Here is an 18,747-nt window from a genome sequence, read left to right on the forward strand (position 1 = left end):
AGATGTATTTTTCATGTCAGACCTTAACAGGGATTCTGTAATCAGCGAGCTTCCTGAAAATCACTGGATCGGTCTGGTTAGGAAAGTTCTCCAAGGGATTTTATTCAGCGTCAGACCTGAAGGTGCCCGCGTCTGTTGGAGCTCACTTGAAAGAGGCTTTGGCTTTCCCGACTGGTTCTGGGAGACCTGACTGACCGCCTGTGCTTGGAAAATGTGAACTCGTTGAAGGAAATTGTGCTTCCAGGCCTTAATCAAGCTTTTAATTTTTGAAATACAGCTTTTTTTTTCTGGGTATGAAAGTAGTACACATATATTCCAGAGTACCTTGGGTATATAGAAAGTACAAAAATAATAAACACTGTAATCTCATTAAGTAGAGATACTTTCTTGAATTTCTTTCTAGGGTTTATTGTTTCCTGTCTGCAGGCACTGACACATATACAAACACACAAACGTCCATATTTTATAAAGTTAGGTTTGTACTAGATATAATTTTAATTCTTCATTTGCTATTGTGGCATCAGCATTTGCCTGTGCCATTAAATACTCTACCATTTACCTGCCACTTAACTCTGCAACCTTGAGCAAGTCACTCAAGCTCTCTGTGCCTTACTGTTCTTATCTGTAATAGGGATCGTGACGGAGATAATAATACCTACCTTCCATGTGGGTTGAAAGCACTAAATTCATGTAATACTCACAACAAACTTGTCATTTAAATTGTTTTCAAAACAAGCCTGACATATTTTAAGTGCTCAGTTAGTGTTTTTCTTATTTAATAATGTGATATATAATTACTTTGTGGTGTTTATTGGACATGTTTTATTTTTTTAACCAGATGTTCATTATTACATTATTATGTTAGTACAGTATAGTGTTGTGGCTGTGGTGAATAAATACTTCTACACTTAATTCTTTTGTGTGTGAGATTGAACCCTGGGGTACTCTACCACTGAGCTATATCCCCAGCCCTTTTAATTCTTTATTTTGAGACAGTATTTTGTTTAGTTGCCCAGGCTAGCCTTGAACTTGAGATTGCCCTTTCTTGACCATCAGGGATTACAGGCCTGCTCCACAGTGATCGGCTTTGTACCAGGTTCTTTTCCAAAGAATGTGTATGTTTTGTAGAAATGCTGCCCTGTTGGCATCCAGGCTTGCAGGCATAAAGCAGCATCCTTGATTTTTTTTGTGTGTTTGTTTTCATGGGAAAGTGTAATAAAATGTGATTTTAAAATTGTCACTGGGTTAGGTCAAATAGAATTGATCTCTTAAGTGTTCATAGTGCCTGCTGATTTGGGCATTTCACCTTGTGGGTGCATCAGGAACAGCTGGAGTTACTGGGGTTGTTGGTGGGGAACACTGGAAGTCATCCTTTTTTCCTGTTTGGGCCAAGGACTTTGTTCCCATAGGTGATTTACATTGGGTCTGCTTACCTGATGCAGGACCAGCTATGCCAACATGCAGGCATTTCCCACTCTAAAGACTATAAAATAGCTCTTTTGCAGACCAAGAGGCTAGCAGGGGGTCTGTTGCTGTTTTCCCCAGTGCAAAAGTTTTACATTCTTTAAGTATTTACAGCTCTGTAGGCCTTTATCACTCATGGACCTAAGCATCACAGTCCAGTAAAGAAAACAGAGCAAGGTTTAGGCAGATTAGGCCTCAGAAATCTGAAGCAGAGATTACTACCACACACACACACAAATCTGGAAACTGTGCAGGGGTGTCCTTGAGGGCATTTTTGAAACCACAAACCAGAGTTGTATGTTTGACCTTTAATGTTGTACTACCACTGCCTGAAAGATGAGCATCGAAGACGCTGAGTTAGGAATGTTCATAAAAACACCGCTTAACTTTCAGCTCGTGTGTGAACGACACGGGCAAGATTGTGACTTATTTTTTTCCTGGCTTGTGTGCACTGCCCTCACCCAGAAGCAACTCTTGGTGGCTCCGACTGGCTGAAAATCATTCTTTGGTATGGCCTAGGACAGACAGTCACCTGATCTCGGGGGCTGTTAACTCCCCGTCGCCCACTGCTCGCTGCACCCGTTTGCCATTCCAAACTCCGACTTGTGTGGGTCACAATCCACTCTGAGGTTTCTCCTTTCAGCAGTGACGAGTCCACAGGGCCAAGGACTGACAGTCGTGGCACCACAGGACCTCGTGACTTTAATTTTACACACAACTCATATTTTTCTTCATGCAATTTGTGTGCCCACTGGTTTGAGAATTCACAGAAAATATAATTAAAGTGATTGAAGCCAAAGAATAGAAGGATGTTTCCCCTATGATTAGCCCTGTCTTCAGCGTCACTGCAATAATAGGGCCTTGTCTCAGCAGCCTAGAAGCCCTGCCAGTGCTTTATAGGCTTTGTAAACTGAGATAACCACCCTGTCATTAAGGAGGGCAGGTCACCCCCCAGCAGGGATCAGCTCCGCCTGCCTCGTGCTGTTTGCTGACTTAATTTGCTTGGAATAGTAAAGCCTGATCAGGAAGGAGTCCAGAGACACCCCTGCGTGCTTCTCCCAAGGAAGGATGGGAGGTGCAGAAATTGCATTGCTTTCTTAAGGTGTCACAGGGCTAGATCTGTCCCTCTTACTGTGGAGGCTCAGAGCTGGTGCAGGGAGAATCCACTTCTTCCTCTTAGTGCTGCATTGTTTTCTGAAAGCTCTTCTGTAGGTGGGCCTGAGGCTGGCCAGTGGGACCGTATCTCAGTCCTTCCACAGAGTGCAGTAAGGTCTAGGGCAGAGAAGCAGAACACTGGGCTCACTTGACTTTCATTGATGTTTAACAAGTAGATTTCAGAAGTCTGCTGTGTGTCGTGACCTGCGCTAAGCTCTGTACAGGCGTGTAAAATCCAGTTCCTGTGAAAACAGCTGGGTGTTAGAGGCATTGTGCACTGGGGAGCGCACCCGCTGGCTGCAGAAAGGACCTCGGGCGCCGTACAGGGCTGAAGCACTGTGGAGCTTAGGGGAGGGAGTTGGTCACCCACTCCCAGAAGATGGAACAAGGGAAAGCAAATGAGGAGGACCAGGTGGGGAGCTACGTCTGCATATTTACTCCCAGTACAGGACTTGTGGGCCCTTTGGAAAATGTACTCTGATCCTCTAGTGGTTCCATGTGGTCCTGTTAAAATTCATAAGTGAACATTTTTCATCTGGTAATGACGTAGTAAATTTTGTAGATCAGAAGACTTGGAACACTTACACATAAAACAAAAGAGAAACAAATCACCTACCTTACAATCTGGTCACCTGGAAATAACCACTGTTATGCCCTTATTCTTTTGTTCCCATGGCAATGCCTCTGATTATATTTACCTTGCGTTCTCAGACCAGGGTGTGCTCCATGGGTTTGACTCATACGAGATCATTGTATTAATTAGTTATGACAGTGATTTGGTCCTGTCTACCTTTTACTTTGCAGTTATTTTGAAAAATTTTTGTACATCTTGAAAAAAGTCCATGTGTTTTTGTTTTAGAGTATTTGAAAGCAAATGACCTTATTTTACAGAGCATATTTTCAATGGATAGACTTAGTGGGACAAGAGAAGAAAATAGAGATTTTCTAATAAATGGAGTTATTTTATGATATTGATAAATGTCTGTATTAGTTGCATATCTTTACAGCCCTAAAGAATGTAATTTGGGGGTATTATTTATGATTTTTTCAGAAGTAGTATATGTTAAGAAGGTATGTATATGTGTTTCTTAGTTGGTAATTAAAAATTTTTTTAATGAGCCTGTTGCGGTAGAGCACACCTATAATCCCAGAGATTCGGGAGGCTGAGGCAGGAGGATAGCAAACTCAAGGCCAGTCCCAGCAAACTTAGTGAGACCCTGCCTCAAAATGAAAAAATAAAAAGGACTGGGGAGTTGGCTCAGGGATAAAGTGTCCCTCATTTCAATCCCTAGTACCTTTCTTTGCCCTTCCCTGCAAAAAAAAAGAAAAAAAAATATTAATGAACTATCTAGGTGGGCTAAGTTAGTAAGAATATAAAAATAGTAAGTCTCAGACAATTTAGTTTTTTGATACATGCAAATCTTTTAGGTGAGTTTAAGACATTGACCACTGATTGGTGTGTCTGGAACACCTTTTGCACTGGCTTTTGATGAATGTTTTCTGAATCTGCCATTATTTTATTTGTTTTGCCATTTTGTCTCAGACCAAAAAAGGGAGAATTGGGGTTTTGTGTTTACTTTTTTTTTAAAATATTTTTTTTAGTTGTAGATGGACACAATACTTTTATTTATTTATTATTATGTGATACTGAAGGTCAAACCCAGTGTCTCACATGTGCTAGGCAAGTGCTGTACCTTTGAGCTACAACCACAGCCCAGGTTTTGTGTTTTATAAGAACTTCACAAGTTTTCCATGTCTAAGAAGTTATTACTGACCATAAAACCACAAAGTAGAGTTTCTTCCTTTCCCCTTCTTACCTGTGACGCAGGTAGGACATTTTATTTTTTTAAATTTTTTAAAAAAATATGTATTTTTAAATTTTTTACAGACTGCATTTTGATTCATTGTACACAAATGGGGTACATCATTTCGTTTCTATGATTGTGCATGATGTAGATTCATACCATTCGTGCTTCTCCAAAGGTGCTGGTAACAACAACAACAACAACCAATTAAAGAAAAAAATATATTTTAAGGGTCAAATAGAAAGTCCAGTTTTGGCCTGAAGCTTGCCTGTTTATGATCCTGTTTTAATAACAGTAGTAGAGTAGAAGTTTAATAAATTCAATAATCCTAAAAATAGCTGACATTTATCGAGAGACTGCTGTGTGTCAGGCATATGTCTTCACAGTACAGGTAAAAATTATTGTCACCCCCATCCTAGAGATGAAACTGAGACTTGGGGGACTGCCTGAGTCAGACAGTAAGTGGAAGAGTCAAAGCCAAGTTTGTCTGACTCTGGAGCTTGAGTTCTGTGATGTGTTTTTGCTTCTAGGCCACAAAAGATTGAATTGCACTGGGAGGGGAAACATCGCCAGTCAGTGGTTTAGCTACTCGACATGTTGGCACTGGCCATTTTTCTGGCCTTGGAGGAAGCAGTCAGGCCTGGGAGCAAGGGCAGTGTCCTCTTCCAAGAGGAAGAGAAAACATCAGGGTCAGGTCTGTTGGTGTGGGCAGGCTCTAGAATATTCTTCACCAGGTGCCTTGAGAGGAGGCTATGCTGGTTTGTTGGGGCTTAAGAAAGTTATAGTTCCCATGAGGAGCAGAGGATGTGTGTGGGCTGTGTGTGGCACACAGGAGTGGAAAATCAGACCATATGCAAGTTTTGGAGCAGCTTGTAATGGAGGTTTTGAAGCTTACAAGCAAGGTCTGTAAGGATATGTTTTGGTGGCCCCTAAAGTGTGATGAGGAGTTTGTGGAATTAACTGAAATGTACGGGATCTGAGATTTAATCCAGGGTTTCCTGCTACAGTAAACTTTAAAACTAAATGAGGTTTTATAGTCTGGGTGCAGGGACTGGCCTTTGTCTGCTTTATCTCTTCAGCTCCTGCTTCTGGGGCGTTGTGGATCCCTATCAGGATCACTGGCATTTCCCGTGGTATTTAGTAGAGTGTCAAACCTTTGGTTGTTGGACTAACCAGCTGGTAATATTAAGTTAATAACGTCCCACTGTTAATGTAGCACATAGGCGGCTGACCTGTTGTGCATCCTGACTCTCAAAGCCCGTAAGCCAGACTTGCTCACCGGCCACATGTGAACATGAACCCCTAGGAAACAGCCATCTCTGTGAGAACCTGTCTGAAAAACGCGTGTGCACACACACACACACACACACACACACACACGCATGCGCGTGCACAATAAAGGACTCTATCTTCCCCGCTCCCCCTGAAAAATGTAAATATTCTACAAAATTATGTGAGAAGATAAGATTGATTGGTGAGGTTTGCTTTCTGCTGCCTGAAGATTTTGAAAGAGATACTGGAAGGGCAGGAAGCAAACTTGGTTGGGAGAAACCTAATACTGCTGGGAGGAGGAGGAGGGGTGGACCAAAATAGAGCAGCCTGGGTCCCGCGAGCCCTTCTGCTGAATTGTGTGATTGGCTTAAAATGGTCACTTTCCTAGAAGCAACAAGAAAAACTGGTCCAGTTTGTTTTCTGAACTGGGGGTAAATACATCTGTAAGTAGCTCCTGGAATATCACCTAAGAATTTGGCCAGATCTCAAGTGATTTATGTTGAGTAAACAAGATTATCTTCAGCTTCCCATTGTGAAGGAGCCAACAGGTTCGGGGGTTAGTTGCAGCTTTTCAGTCGTCTTCTAAGTGCTTCTTCCAGGTAATGCTGTGTGAATCTCCCTTATTTATCTCTAGTGTCTGGTTTGCAGACAGGTTTCAGTGTGGCCCTTCAACAGCGGTGGAAGCTGGAATGTCTCCGTGTCAACCCGAGTGGCACTGCCCCAAGCGACAGTCGCCCCTCCAGGCTGGTGAGAGTAGAGCTTTCGCACAACTCTGAAATTCAGCGCTTGACCTTTTTTGTATCATGAGAGAGATTATTATTCATTTTATGGACAAATGAAATACAGGGAGTGTCAAGATAGCTATTTTGAATGCTTCTGATTTTTTGTATCTTATGAGTTTAATTTTCCCCTACTATGGGCAAACACTTCTTTTTGAAATTGTGAATAACTAGCGACAAATTGCCATTTCTTTTTTATATTTGAGGATAAATTATTGTGATGATGTGATGTGATGTGACATTATTAAAATGTGGGTGAGTTTTTTTTACATGTTCTACATTTAAATTAAACTCTTTGTAGAGGTCCTAGATTGAAGGTCTTACTATTACTAGGTCTAAATTTGTGAGAGAGAAATAAACATTTTAGGAAGTAGTGATCGTTTTCTTCTCTCTCCAAGACTGAAAAAGCTATTAGTGAAGCGTTTCAGAGCATAACATTTAAGAAAAATGTATATTACATATTCCCTGCAGATAAAAATAGCTACTCACATCTAGTTAGTTTCTGCCGTAGTACCTACCAACGCCTATTCCTCAATCTTGAATTCAGAGTCTCTTTCTAAACTACTGTCTTAGTATTTCAAGTTTTAAACTGAAACAGTGCAAACCAATCAAAAGATAACACAGCAGATGCTCAGCAGCAGCAACAAAAGACCCCCACGCTGAAAAAAAAAAAAAGATTTAGAGATGGTCACTCTCTTTCAGTCTATTGCCTATTTTGAATGCAGTTCTTAAACTGGCTCATACTACCTTGGCAGCAAGCCACACAGTTGTCATTTTGTCTCATTAGTTAAGTCTAGTCCTGTCAAGAGCAGGTTTACTAGTCTTATTTTAATTGTCAGCTTAAAATTTTTTATTTCCAAGATCTGCTGAAGAATTTAAGATGGTGAAAAGTGGAGGGAGGTCAAGTACAGTAGCAGCTCAAGTGCAGTAGCAGCTCAAGTGCAGTAGAAGCTCAAGTGCAGTAGCAGCTCAAGTGCAGTAGAAGTTCCTGGGAGAGCAGACATTCACTGCAGGAGGGGGGATGAATTGATAAGGGAGTTCTAAGGCTCTGGTGGAGGACCAGAGGATTTCTGAAGCATTTCTATCTAGGAAATTGGAGCTGGGTGAGCTCGAGTTGTGTAGTTGCATGAAATGCAAAGGAATAAGCCTATTCAGTGAGTGGAAACAGCTTTCCTAGGTGCATTTTTGCATTTCAATATGGCACCTATTCTATTGGAAAGTTGGAAAAAAACAGATAAAGAAGAGGTGGAATTTGGAGAGGACAGAAGAGAGTGGGATGCCTGCTACCTGAAAATAACGATGACCTGGTAAGAGGGCAGAGGGTGTTCTGGGGACCAGCAGGACATGCAGAGGACAGAAGGCTACAAAAAGGAGGTGAAGAGATGTTTAGGAGGAGGCGGAAATTTTTTTGGGGTACTGGGGATTGAACCCAGGGGCGCTTAACCACTGAGCCACATCCCCAGCCCTTTTTATTTTTATTTTTTTGAGACAGGGTCTCACTGAGTTTCTTAGGCCCTCACTAAGTTGCTGAGACTGGCCTTGAACTTGAGATCCTCTTGCCTCCAGCTCCCGGTCACTAGGATTATGGGTGTGCCCCACACCACAGCCAACATGGCTTAGGCAGGCTTCTTTCGTTGCTGCTGCTGAGCATCGGAGGTGAGCATTCCTGTGACTGTTCCTGTGAGGAGAATAAAAGGGAAAAGGATGTGGGGGTTGTATTAGCGTCTGGGGAAAATGTGGAGCCACAGCCTTGTATGTGACCTTGAAGGGATGCTAGATGGCCCTTGGGACCTGGCGCTCCTGGGAGGGATCTAGTCGTCAGGTCAGAGGATCCTCACAGGCCCATCGCTCTCCCGAGTCACCCCTGACCTGAAGGCTGGGATCTGCTTCGTGATACATTTAGGGTAGGACTGAGGAGAAGAGCTTGGGAGAGGTTTTGAGTATGTGCCCTTAGGCTTCCCTCTGTCCCCTCCAGGCTTCATCCTGAGGTGCACCTCGGGTTCACATTGTTCCCTGACAGAACCCTCTTTGCTGGGGGTGTACTTTGTGTTCCGGATCTTGCTAGATTTTTCTTTCCACCTACCAAAATTTACCTGTTCACTGTCTGATGTTTCTTATCTCTCCAGATAACTAGAGCTAACTTGGTAAAATCAATTCATCCTTTTTATGTAGGGTTAATATGTAACCTTTTCCCTGTTTGCATTCAAAAGAAGGAGCTGTAGGATGCTAACTTCAAGAAATGGTGGCCTTTTTACCATGCTTCTGGGGTAAATATTAGGGTGATGGTATTGCATTGGAGTCACATTATATGCATATTTTACTCATGGGAATTCAACTAATGCACTTGGATACAAGAAAAAGAAAGGGCAAGAAATAACTGAAACGATGAGCATACTCCTAACATGACTTGAGGTAGAGAGTGGGCCTGCTCTTTGTTCAGAGGTTTAATTTCCTCTCAGGGTGTGAGCACTTTGGGTCACAGTGTTGCCCCCAGAATGCAAGCCCACTCCTTCCTCTGGTGTTTACCTTAACAGACAATAGTGTTTTGCAATAGCAAAATCTGTTTCTCTTTCACTTATTGTGAGATGGCATGAAGAACTTAAGGGAGTTTTGAAGACTAGGTTTGACTACAGCCATGTGTCACTTAATGACAAGAAGACTTTCTAAGAGATGGGTTTTTAGGTGATTTTGTCATTGTGCGAACATCACAGAGTATACTGACACAAACCTAGGCGGCGGAGCCTGCTGCTCCTAGGCTGTGAACTTGTACCGCACACTGCTGTACTCAGTGCTGCGGGCAGCTATAACAAAATGGCAGGTATTTGTGTATGTGAACATGGAAAAGGTACAGTAAAAATATGGTATAAAAGGTAAAACATGGTACACCTGTGCAGGGCACTTACCATGAACAGCCTGCAGGACTGGAAGTTGCTTTGGTGAGTGAATGGTGAGTGTGTTTGCAAAGGCCGAGGACATTGCTGTGTTCACTGTGTACTTTGTAACACTGTGCCCTTTGGTTATGTTAAATTTATAAGAAATTCTTTCTGTATTTGATAGTAAGTCAACCAAAGCTGCTTATAACTTTTTACTTTGTAAACTTTTAAACTTTTAAGACTTTTGGATTTTTTGCAGTAACACTTAGCTTAAAACACAAATATATAACTATAAAAACATTTTCACTATTCTTATATTTTTTAAAATTTAATTTTTAAAAAAAAATTATTTTATTTTTTATCTTTTAGACGTTTTGGTTCAAAACAAAGACTCAATACATATTAGCCTAGGCTTATACAGAGTCAGGATCATCAGTGTCACTGTCTTCTGCTCCCAGATCTTGTCCCACTGGAAGGTCTTTGGGGGCATTGCCGGAGCCTTCATCTCCTAAGACGGCAATGCCTTCTTCTGGAATACTTAAGAAATACCTGCCTGAGGCTGTTTTACAGCTAACTTAAAAAAAAAAAAAAAAAAAAAAAAAAAAAAAAAGAAAAAAAAATATATATGGAGGGAAGGAACCTGGGCACAGTGGTGCATGCTTGCAATTTTCGTGACTTAGGAGTATGAGGCAGGAGGATTCAAGTTTGAGGTCAGCCTCAGCAATTTAGTGAGACTCTGTCTCCTAAATAAATGGATAGATAGATAAATGGATAGGACTGGAGATGTTACTCAGTGGTAAAGTACCCCTTGGTTCAATCTCCAGGGCAAAACAAAAAACATCTGGGTGCAGTGGCACATGCCTGTGATCACAGCAGCTCAGGAGGCTGAGGCACGAGGCTCGCTAGTTCAAAGCCAGCCTCAGCTAAAGTGAGGCATTAAGCAACTCAGCAAGACCCTACCTCTAAATAAAATACAAAAGAGGGCTGGGGATGTGGCTCAGTGGTCAAGGGTCCCTGAGTTCAATCCCCAGTACCCCCCTCCAAAACAAACAAATGGACAAACAACTCCCCCCAAACTAAGTAAGAGTATATTCTAAAATAATAATGAAAGTTTAGTAAACACTAAACCCGCAGCATAGTTGTTGTTATCAAGCATTACATACCGTACCTAATTGTGTGTGCCCTGCTTTCCTACTCTGGGCAGCACAGGAGTTTGTTTACCCCACTGTCACCACAGAGCACACGTTCAGGTGTCTGATTGCACTGTGGTGGCCATGCCATCACTAGGCAATAGGGATTTTTGAGCTCCATTATAATCTTAAGGGACCACTGCCTGTGGGTGGTCTGCTGTTGACTGAGATGCCGTTATGTGGTGCGTGACTGTATTTGCAGTTGCTGCTTTGCTTGGCTGTAGACCCTCACCCAGGTCCCTGCACCACTAGGTATGAATGGTTTGGCCCAGGTGTTGGGCTAGGGTGGGTCTTTCACGGCCCCTGCCAACTCCTTGAGACACGGGACTGTGGTATTCATCAGTGCCACAGGAGCTCAGAAAACCTATTTGTTGAATGAAGTCATGAATACAGAGCACCTCTACCTGACGCTCCCCCTGCCCCACGGTCCCTGGAGCGTGGGGCTGTTCAGTCTGCTCTAGTTCAGAAGAGATGGATTTTGCTGAGTGGTTTAGATCGTCCACAGGCGACTGGAGTGCAGGCTACTGATTTATGAAGACTATCTTTTCTTCCTGTAGATGCCACACAGTCAAAAAAGGTCTCAGTGGGGATGTTTCAAGGTAGAGTGATGGTGTGTACGGGACCCCATGGCCTTGCGGACGCCCCTGTTGGCCTTTCTGTTGTTGATTCTGTCTTCTGTACCACAGCAGAGCACTTCGGCATGCACATGGTCTCGACATCCCAGGAATGGAGTACATCCCATGTACTTCCCAGCTCCTCCTTTGCCCCTTACAGATTCTGGAATCATGGGTGGCTTATAAATTAAAAGTTCCTAGTAAAAGACATGGCCATCTACCTCCTTTCCCTTCAATTATGATGGAGTTGTGGACTTAGAGTATTGATCCCAGCACTTAAAAATTTTTTTTTTTAGTTGTAAATGGACACAATGACTTTATTTTATTTATTTTTATGTGGTGCTGCAGATTGAACCCAGTGCCTCACATGTGCTCGGTAAGTGCTCTGCCACTGAGCTGCAGCCCCAGTCCATGATCCCAGCACTTTATACACAGCTTGCCAGGTAGCTTACAAATGTGTGCCATGAAGAAGAGTTTTACTGTTCAGTAGGTAGCCTTGTCCAACAACAATCCTGAGCATTGTGGCATCTCCTTCTGAATCTCACAGTGTCACCATGACGCTTACTGAAAAGACCTGGGTTTCTGCATGATGGGGCAGAATTAAGTAAAGATGGTTCCACTGGAGTTGGTCAGTTTTGTATCCCATTTCCACGACCTCAGTGGCTGTCCTCAGTGAGTTTGGACGCGCCAGTGTGTGATGTCCAGACCTCCAAATACTAGATGCCTGGTTCAACTGCCAGCTACTCCTTCTGATGCCGTGTGCACCCTTTTGCCAGCATCTTAGGCCAGTTTGATATTTTTATTTTTGTTATGTTCCACTGAGCCTTTGCTTGTGTTGGAGTAGCATCATAGAAATGGATGGACCCTTAGAGGTAATCAAATCTGGTGGTTTTTAAAATCTTTTTTTTTTTTTTTCCCTACCAAGGGATAGTAAAACCATTAAAATTCGTAATTTAACCCAATATATAACCTAATATATAAATCAGAGAAAAGCTGACCTTCTGGTTCAGAGAGGAACAGAGATGAAAGGACAAAGCCTCGGTCATTTCTCTCCTCCCCTCCCACCCCAAACCTTGATGTGTCTGGGCCTTGGTGGAGCCCAACTGGAAAACCACAGCTCCGGAGGCATGGGTGGATTACTGGGTGAAGTAAACCCTCCCAGCACCGATTTGCTGTTTATTGCTTCCTGAGGGTAAAATGTTAAAACAAACCTGCTCCAAGTTCTTCCTCTGCATTTCTCTGATGTGAATGTCCAGCAGACACTGCCAGCCAGCAGGAAGCTGAGTGTGTATCATGAATGTTCAGCCCAATCAACGCACACTTGTGGCACCGTGGGTGAGAGGCAGACCTGGGTGACGGGGGGAACTGGTTCATTTTTATTAAATTCGATAATGCATGCGGCATCTGGATGGCACTACTAGAGTGCTTAGGAGTTGGGGTGTCCTAGAAGAGCTAGGCTGTAATTGTAGAGATCAGTGACTCTCAAAGTGTGGTCCCCTGAGTAATGCCATCAGCATCCCCTAAAACTTGTTAGAAGGGGAATTCTTGGCCCGTACTCCACAGCTGCTGAATTGGGAACTTTGAGGGTGTAGCCAAAGCCCTCCAAATTTTTTTCCTAAGCCCAGGAATTTGCATTTAGTAAACCCCTCTGGGCGATTCTGTTGCATGTTAAAGTGACAGATGACCATGATGCCAAGAGTTGGGATGCCTTATCCTGTGCCCTCCTGCAGCGTGCTTCTTGCCTCGCTGTGGAAATTCAGTACATTTTTCAATCTTATGTGCAGTCTCAAGCGACCTCAGTGTCAAAACACATCCCCTCAATGGGGCTTCCAGTTACACTGCCACCACCAAGCCCCCATCATGTGGAAATTCTGAAGCAGCCACACTTCTTTAGCTGTTACCTTTGTTGGAAACCTGGTTGTTTGGTTGCTTATCAAAGGGAGTGATTTTCTGCTTGGTGGAGGAAGGCCTCGTTTGTCTGAATAGTGCTAAGGTGCCTGGGAATTGAAGACCTTTCAACTTCACGTGTTGTGGGAAATGGAGGGTTTCCTAAGCATGGCGCCTGTGATACCTAGGTAACCATAATCTTACCTGGGTACTTAGTTATCATTATGAGCCTATTTCTTTTTCTTGTGTCTTTGTGACTGACTACACAGTCATCCAACAGTCTGCAACTGGGGATTCCTAGCCTGGGATCCCCTGGTATCAGAAAAGTAAGCTCTGTGCTGGGGACGTAGCTCAATGGTAGAACACATGCCCAGCATGAGTGAGGCCCAGAGTTCAATCTGAACACTGGGGGTGGGGGTGGGGGTGGGGCTGTTTGATTATATGGAGTTGTTTTTTTTTGGTAGGTGGAAGGGGCCTGTAGTTTTTATCAGATTGAGAAAGGATCTATTGCCCCTCCCTTCCCCCTCTATTCTCCCTGATGAATCATTGCTTTAGTTGCTTTTGGGTAATACTTTTACATTTTCATAAAATTGCAACCATTCGAACTGGGAGAGCTTTCAGTCCGGATGTTGAGGTCTTCTTTCAGTCTTGTCAGCGCCCGTGTTGCTGTGACATCAAGTGGAGTAAGACGTCTTGGTGCAGTCTTGCTGTTCTGGTTTTGGTGTTTGGGAGGGGCGTACCCTTGTTGCTGTGGTCAACAGATACTGCTTCCCAGTGTGTTCAGTTTCTTTTGTCCAATTCAACCTTGTAAGTCCACAGAGCTGGAGGGTATTTTCCCTGTTTATCCATGGGGACACTGAGGCTTAGAGAAAAGAGGGACACAGTGTGACTAGGTTAACCCATTGCATAAACATTTTGGACACTACCCTGAGGCTCATGCTCTGGTTGCTTCTAAGTATGCTTGGGGTTGGGGGGTGGGTAGCTCAGTGGTAGTGTGCTTAGCATGTGCGAGGCCTGGATTCCTTCCCCAGCACTGCAAAAAAACAAACACCACCACCACCATCTTCCAGTTTGGATGATGCCTAGAGAAGTCTCAAGCTCATTGTGTCTAAAAGATTGATTGCTTCCCAGTAAGAATGCTTAAAGTCACTCTTCTCTCTAAAGGAAGCAGATCAGGTTAAAATTGTGGATTTCTTTTTTGCTGTTCCTTATTTTAGTGGTTTTTTAAAAAACACAGCTTTGTAGATGTAGATATGATTTCCCCATTTCTCAGTCAAATAAAAGCTGGCTCTAGCCCCTCTTCTGTCCTCTATGAAGATCTTACAAAATCCTCTGGAATCATATTTTTTAGCATGTTGGGTCAGGAGAGGGCAAACCATTGGCAGCTGGTAGCATCACCTCATTTTCATTAGATTGTTCTTTGGGTTCCAAAACTAGTGCCCTTGTAACTTACATTACACAGCCTTAAAATTGCACATAAAAGTTTGCTGTGGAAGAGTAGCAAATGTAAGATAAATTGAGAAGGTTAAGGGGAAAGCTGCTAAGAGCTTCTCATAAATGAATTCTCATCATAAAAGCACAGTGCTTTCTCCAAGTGACAAATTAACTCAGGAATTGTGCTTCGCATTTTTAAATAACGTGTGGCGGGATGGTTCCATTTGTGCTCAAGCCAGAGGTCAGCGCCTTAACTTATTCCACTTGTGCTTTTTGCCTAATAGTGTGGGAAAGAAAGCCGTAGATGTGGACATTTCATTCACTTTTATTTTGCAAATATGCCATGTCTGTGATTCAGTTAGTAAAGAGGTACTGTGTTTTAGGGCAGGCTGGCATATAAAAGGTGTTTGTGCAGAGGCTTGGGGCCAGAGCATTTCCACAAGGACTACGCACTCTTAGAAAACCTCTCATAAAGATTCTTGTTCTGACTTGAATTACTCTTTCACTCCAGTGGGGTCACTGCAAAGGGCATCAAGATGTCAGTCATTTATTTCAGTTCCCTGCCATCAGGTAGGTATTAGTGAGCGTGGGTGGTGATTTTCTCAGCCAGCAAGTTGGAGATTTGATAATGACAGTGAACCCTGAGAGAGGAACTCCATCTTTCTATCAGGTACATACATAGTAATGCCATTTGGACATTTTTGGTGGGGGGGATATAAAATATCTATATTAATTTTAAGATTTTGCACCTGTGGTTTGTTGAACAGTAATGAGAATAAAGGGAAGAGGGTTCCTGCCCTGACTTCTTATAGTCTGACTAGTGAAACCTGATGGTTCATGTGAGAGCTGTGTTGTTCTAGTCCTGATGTCAGGATTATGAGTTTCGACTGGGTAATTGATAACATCTTTGCCCTCTGCATCCTTCTACTGAAGTTTTCATTTTCCTTTCTTTGGCCTGTGTCCAAATTGCATTTTTACTCTGTGATTTTAATTTGTGGGGCAGAGACAGTGGGCATGATGTTAACCAATTGCCTCAAATGCTGGCTGGTGTGGACTTGACCTTTCAAAGTCAGAGTATGATGCCAAAGATCACATTTTACTTGAATGAGGTTTTTGTTGTTTTAATCTGAGGGAAATCTCAGTGTCTGGGGATCAATGAGTGAAATGCAGAGGAGATTAGGGGAGACCAGAGCAGATGTTTGGTTTAGGAGCTCTGGAACGATGGACTAATTGGTCCCTAACCTGGAGTGATGGTCCTTAATGTTTCTTGGGAACAGAATAGAGAAGTTTCAAGGCTTAGGAGGGAGCCTTAAGCGGAGCAGGCCTCTGGATTTCCCTCAAGTTCCTTCTAATTCTGGGTCTTTCCTGGCATCAAACCTTTTTTAACTTTAGTATAAATTTTTTCCAAGAAGAAAACAAAATAAACGAAACCAAAACAGGAGTCCAAATTTATGCTTCCTATGGTGGAACCTAGTACTACAGAATCTATTTGCACCTAAATAAAGAAGGGAAATCCAGCTGCTTGGGAGGCTGAGGTAAGAGAATCACTTGAGCCCAGGGGTTCAAAGCCCAGCCTGTGTAACACAGACCCCATCTCAAAATAAAAACCAAAAAAAAAAAAAAAAAAAAAGGAAATTCTGATATGCTAATCAGCAGACCCAGAAACTAGGCACAGCACGGTGGGCATTTGAGGTTGAGGACTTACCTGTCTGGACAGACACCGGACATAGATGTAGAGTTAGGAAATACTTGTGTAATTCCAAGGCTTATTGTTTATTGGAAAAAAACATTATTACAAAGTCATGGTCTGACTTTACAATAGCTTTGTCTTATGAGTAAAGAGAGTTCTTTCCCTGTTATTTGGCTTTTAATGTGTATTCAGGCCATGACTTTTTTATTTTTAAAAATTAAGGGCTGGGGGTGTAGTTCGGTGGTAGAGTGCTTACCTAGCATTTGTGAAGCCCTGGGTTCCCTCCCCAGCACCCAAACAAAAATTTTTTGGAGAAAACATTCTCATAACATAAAAAATGCTATGACATTTATTTATTTATTTGTTTATTTTTTGTCAAGGAGAATTTAAGAAAGGTTAATTGACTCTACCTTTGGCTCATTTCTTTGAATTCCATGGTTGATAGGCCAGGGTAATATAAAGCTGCCTCTTTGCCTTCAAAGATCAGAGCCTCTTGGGAGGGAAACATGTAAACAAATACAACAGAGATGCACCCCAGGTATCCTGTGACCGCAGGGATGTTTATCACACTCTCCTTTTTGAGCCTGCCTCTGAGGGAGGTGAAATCTTTTCTTTTTGCTGTGATTTTTAGAGCAACTTGTCTTACTTCATTGTCTCGGTGCTTTCCGTGTTTGGGATTGCATGTGAAAGTTGGAATTTTGCCAGCCACTTCATGCTTTTGAATATTTTTTGCATTCGTGATTCAAAGGCAGAAATAAACCTAAGTGGCTGAGCCCACGTGAGTCTGTTTGTTTGGATTATAGGACATGCAGCACATGAGGGCTCAAAATAACAAAGGCATTTTCGAATGTTGGAGTGTAATTGGAATTTTGTCAAGCCTACCTTTCCTGTAAGTCAGTGGCATGACCGTTGCACAATAAACTCCAAATCTGCTCGGTTTACTTAAACCAATCTTATATTGCACCTATTTCCGGTTTTGTTGTTTGTTTCACCTCTGTCCTCCACCAAAAAGCCTATGCCAAGTAAGGGTGTACTGCCTGACTTCACTGCTTAGAAGTTTCCTGAAAGTCATTCGTTCTCTGTCTCTGTTCCATGCGTGTAAATGACAATGGCAGTGCTTTCCCTCTTATTCTGGTAAATGGACAATATTCTAGATGATGTGTATAAATGTCTCTGGAATTCTTAGAGACAGGACTAATAAAATGGAATAGTATTAAGCAAGATGAATAAATCCCTTTCCTGTATTAAGCCAAGTTTTATTAAGGTAAGTTTTTTAGTTTTTCTTAGTGCTAATCTGCTTTTTTTTTTTTTAATTTTAAGACTCTAGCCTCCTTAAAAAAAAAAAAAAAAAAAAGTTAATACTCTTTAGACTCCCTCCCTTCCCTACTCTAAGGTATTGCTGAAGTGGTACAATTGTCACCCCTGCCCCCAACTTGATAAACTGTGGTATCTTTTTTTTTTTTTTTTGGGTGGTTGAGGAGTTTAACCAGGGGCCTTTCATTACTGAGTCACATCCCTGACCCTTTTAATTTTTTCTTTTGAGGCATGGTCTTGTTGAATTGTTGCTTAAGGCCTTGCTAAATTGCTGAGGTTAGTTTTGAACTTGGGATCCTTCTGCCTCAGCCTCCCAAATCGCTGAGAGAATAGGCATGTGCCACCACACCCGGCTCAGTATGGTATCTTTAAAATTTTACACGAAACAATTCTTCTTTAAGTCTTTTTCATGGCTCATGAAATGTAAAACTTGACTTCATTTGATTTTCACTTTAATTATCTTATTATATTAAAATCCTGCAACATTTGAGTCAAGTGCTAGAATACAATTTTCATAGCTAAAGTTAAAACCCGAGACCCGAGTTTTATTTTACCCGTCTTGTGCACTGAGCTTCAAGGCAAACTCACCTGGTTACACTTCACAGTTTTACATAAAGATCCTTTTCCTCCTCCAGCTGTCTTGACAGCCAGGAAAGTCAAGGGAACAATCAACAGAGTGGTTGAAGAGGTGGAAATTTGCCCAGTGCCCTGGAATTTGCTTCCTCCTTGGTGTGAAAGCATATATTTGTGGCATACAAAGTGATGCTGTGTAAAAATGTGAAGGACAAGTGTTTACTCTGGCTTTGACCAAGGTGAGAATTTGAGATGAAAGAGTCAGACTCTGAGTGGGAGATGTTTTGGAATCTGACCTGTCTGTCAGTTTTGTTACTCATCATTGAAACCGAAGGTTTAGTGATGGCGTTGTAATTTCACAATTCGTAATAGAGTTCTACAATCTTTTTCCTTTTGGTTGATGTATTTTAAGCAGTTGAATATATTTTCCATAAATTTTACTGCCTTCCATTTACCTTTGAATAGACGCCAATGAGGAGAAATATTTAGAAGGTTATGAGCAATAATAGAATGAACTGTTAGAAAAGTCCTTTTGTGGCTTTCCTCTAGTGTGTGCTGGTGGAAAAATGACTGTAATTTGATAGTGAAATGTTGGAAGATGATATTATTTACTATTTAGAAATAATGCAAATGGGCCTTTGCTTTTTAAATTCACAGGTTCAAAACATTTAGTTCTGCCTCACTAGCTCAATCTTTG

General features: G+C 42.2%; 1 protein-coding gene across 6 annotated transcripts in view; it reads left to right on the plus strand.

Moving 5' to 3' along the window:
* Positions 1-18,747, plus strand: part of FHIP1A (FHF complex subunit HOOK interacting protein 1A) — a 294,902-nt gene that overhangs the window by 45,189 nt on the left and 230,966 nt on the right. The window contains exon 1 of one of the 6 annotated variants that reach the window (XM_079154188.1): positions 17,998-18,289. The exons of the other annotated variants lie outside the window; for them this stretch is intronic. The gene's annotated coding sequence lies outside the window, so the exon portion shown is untranslated. Of the gene's footprint in view, positions 1-17,997; positions 18,290-18,747 lie in introns of those variants that run through there. 6 annotated transcript variants of the gene reach the window in all.

The sequence above is a fragment of the Sciurus vulgaris genome, assembly GCF_902686455.1.
Source record: "Sciurus vulgaris genome assembly, chromosome: 9".
NCBI lineage: Eukaryota > Metazoa > Chordata > Mammalia > Rodentia > Sciuridae > Sciurus > Sciurus vulgaris.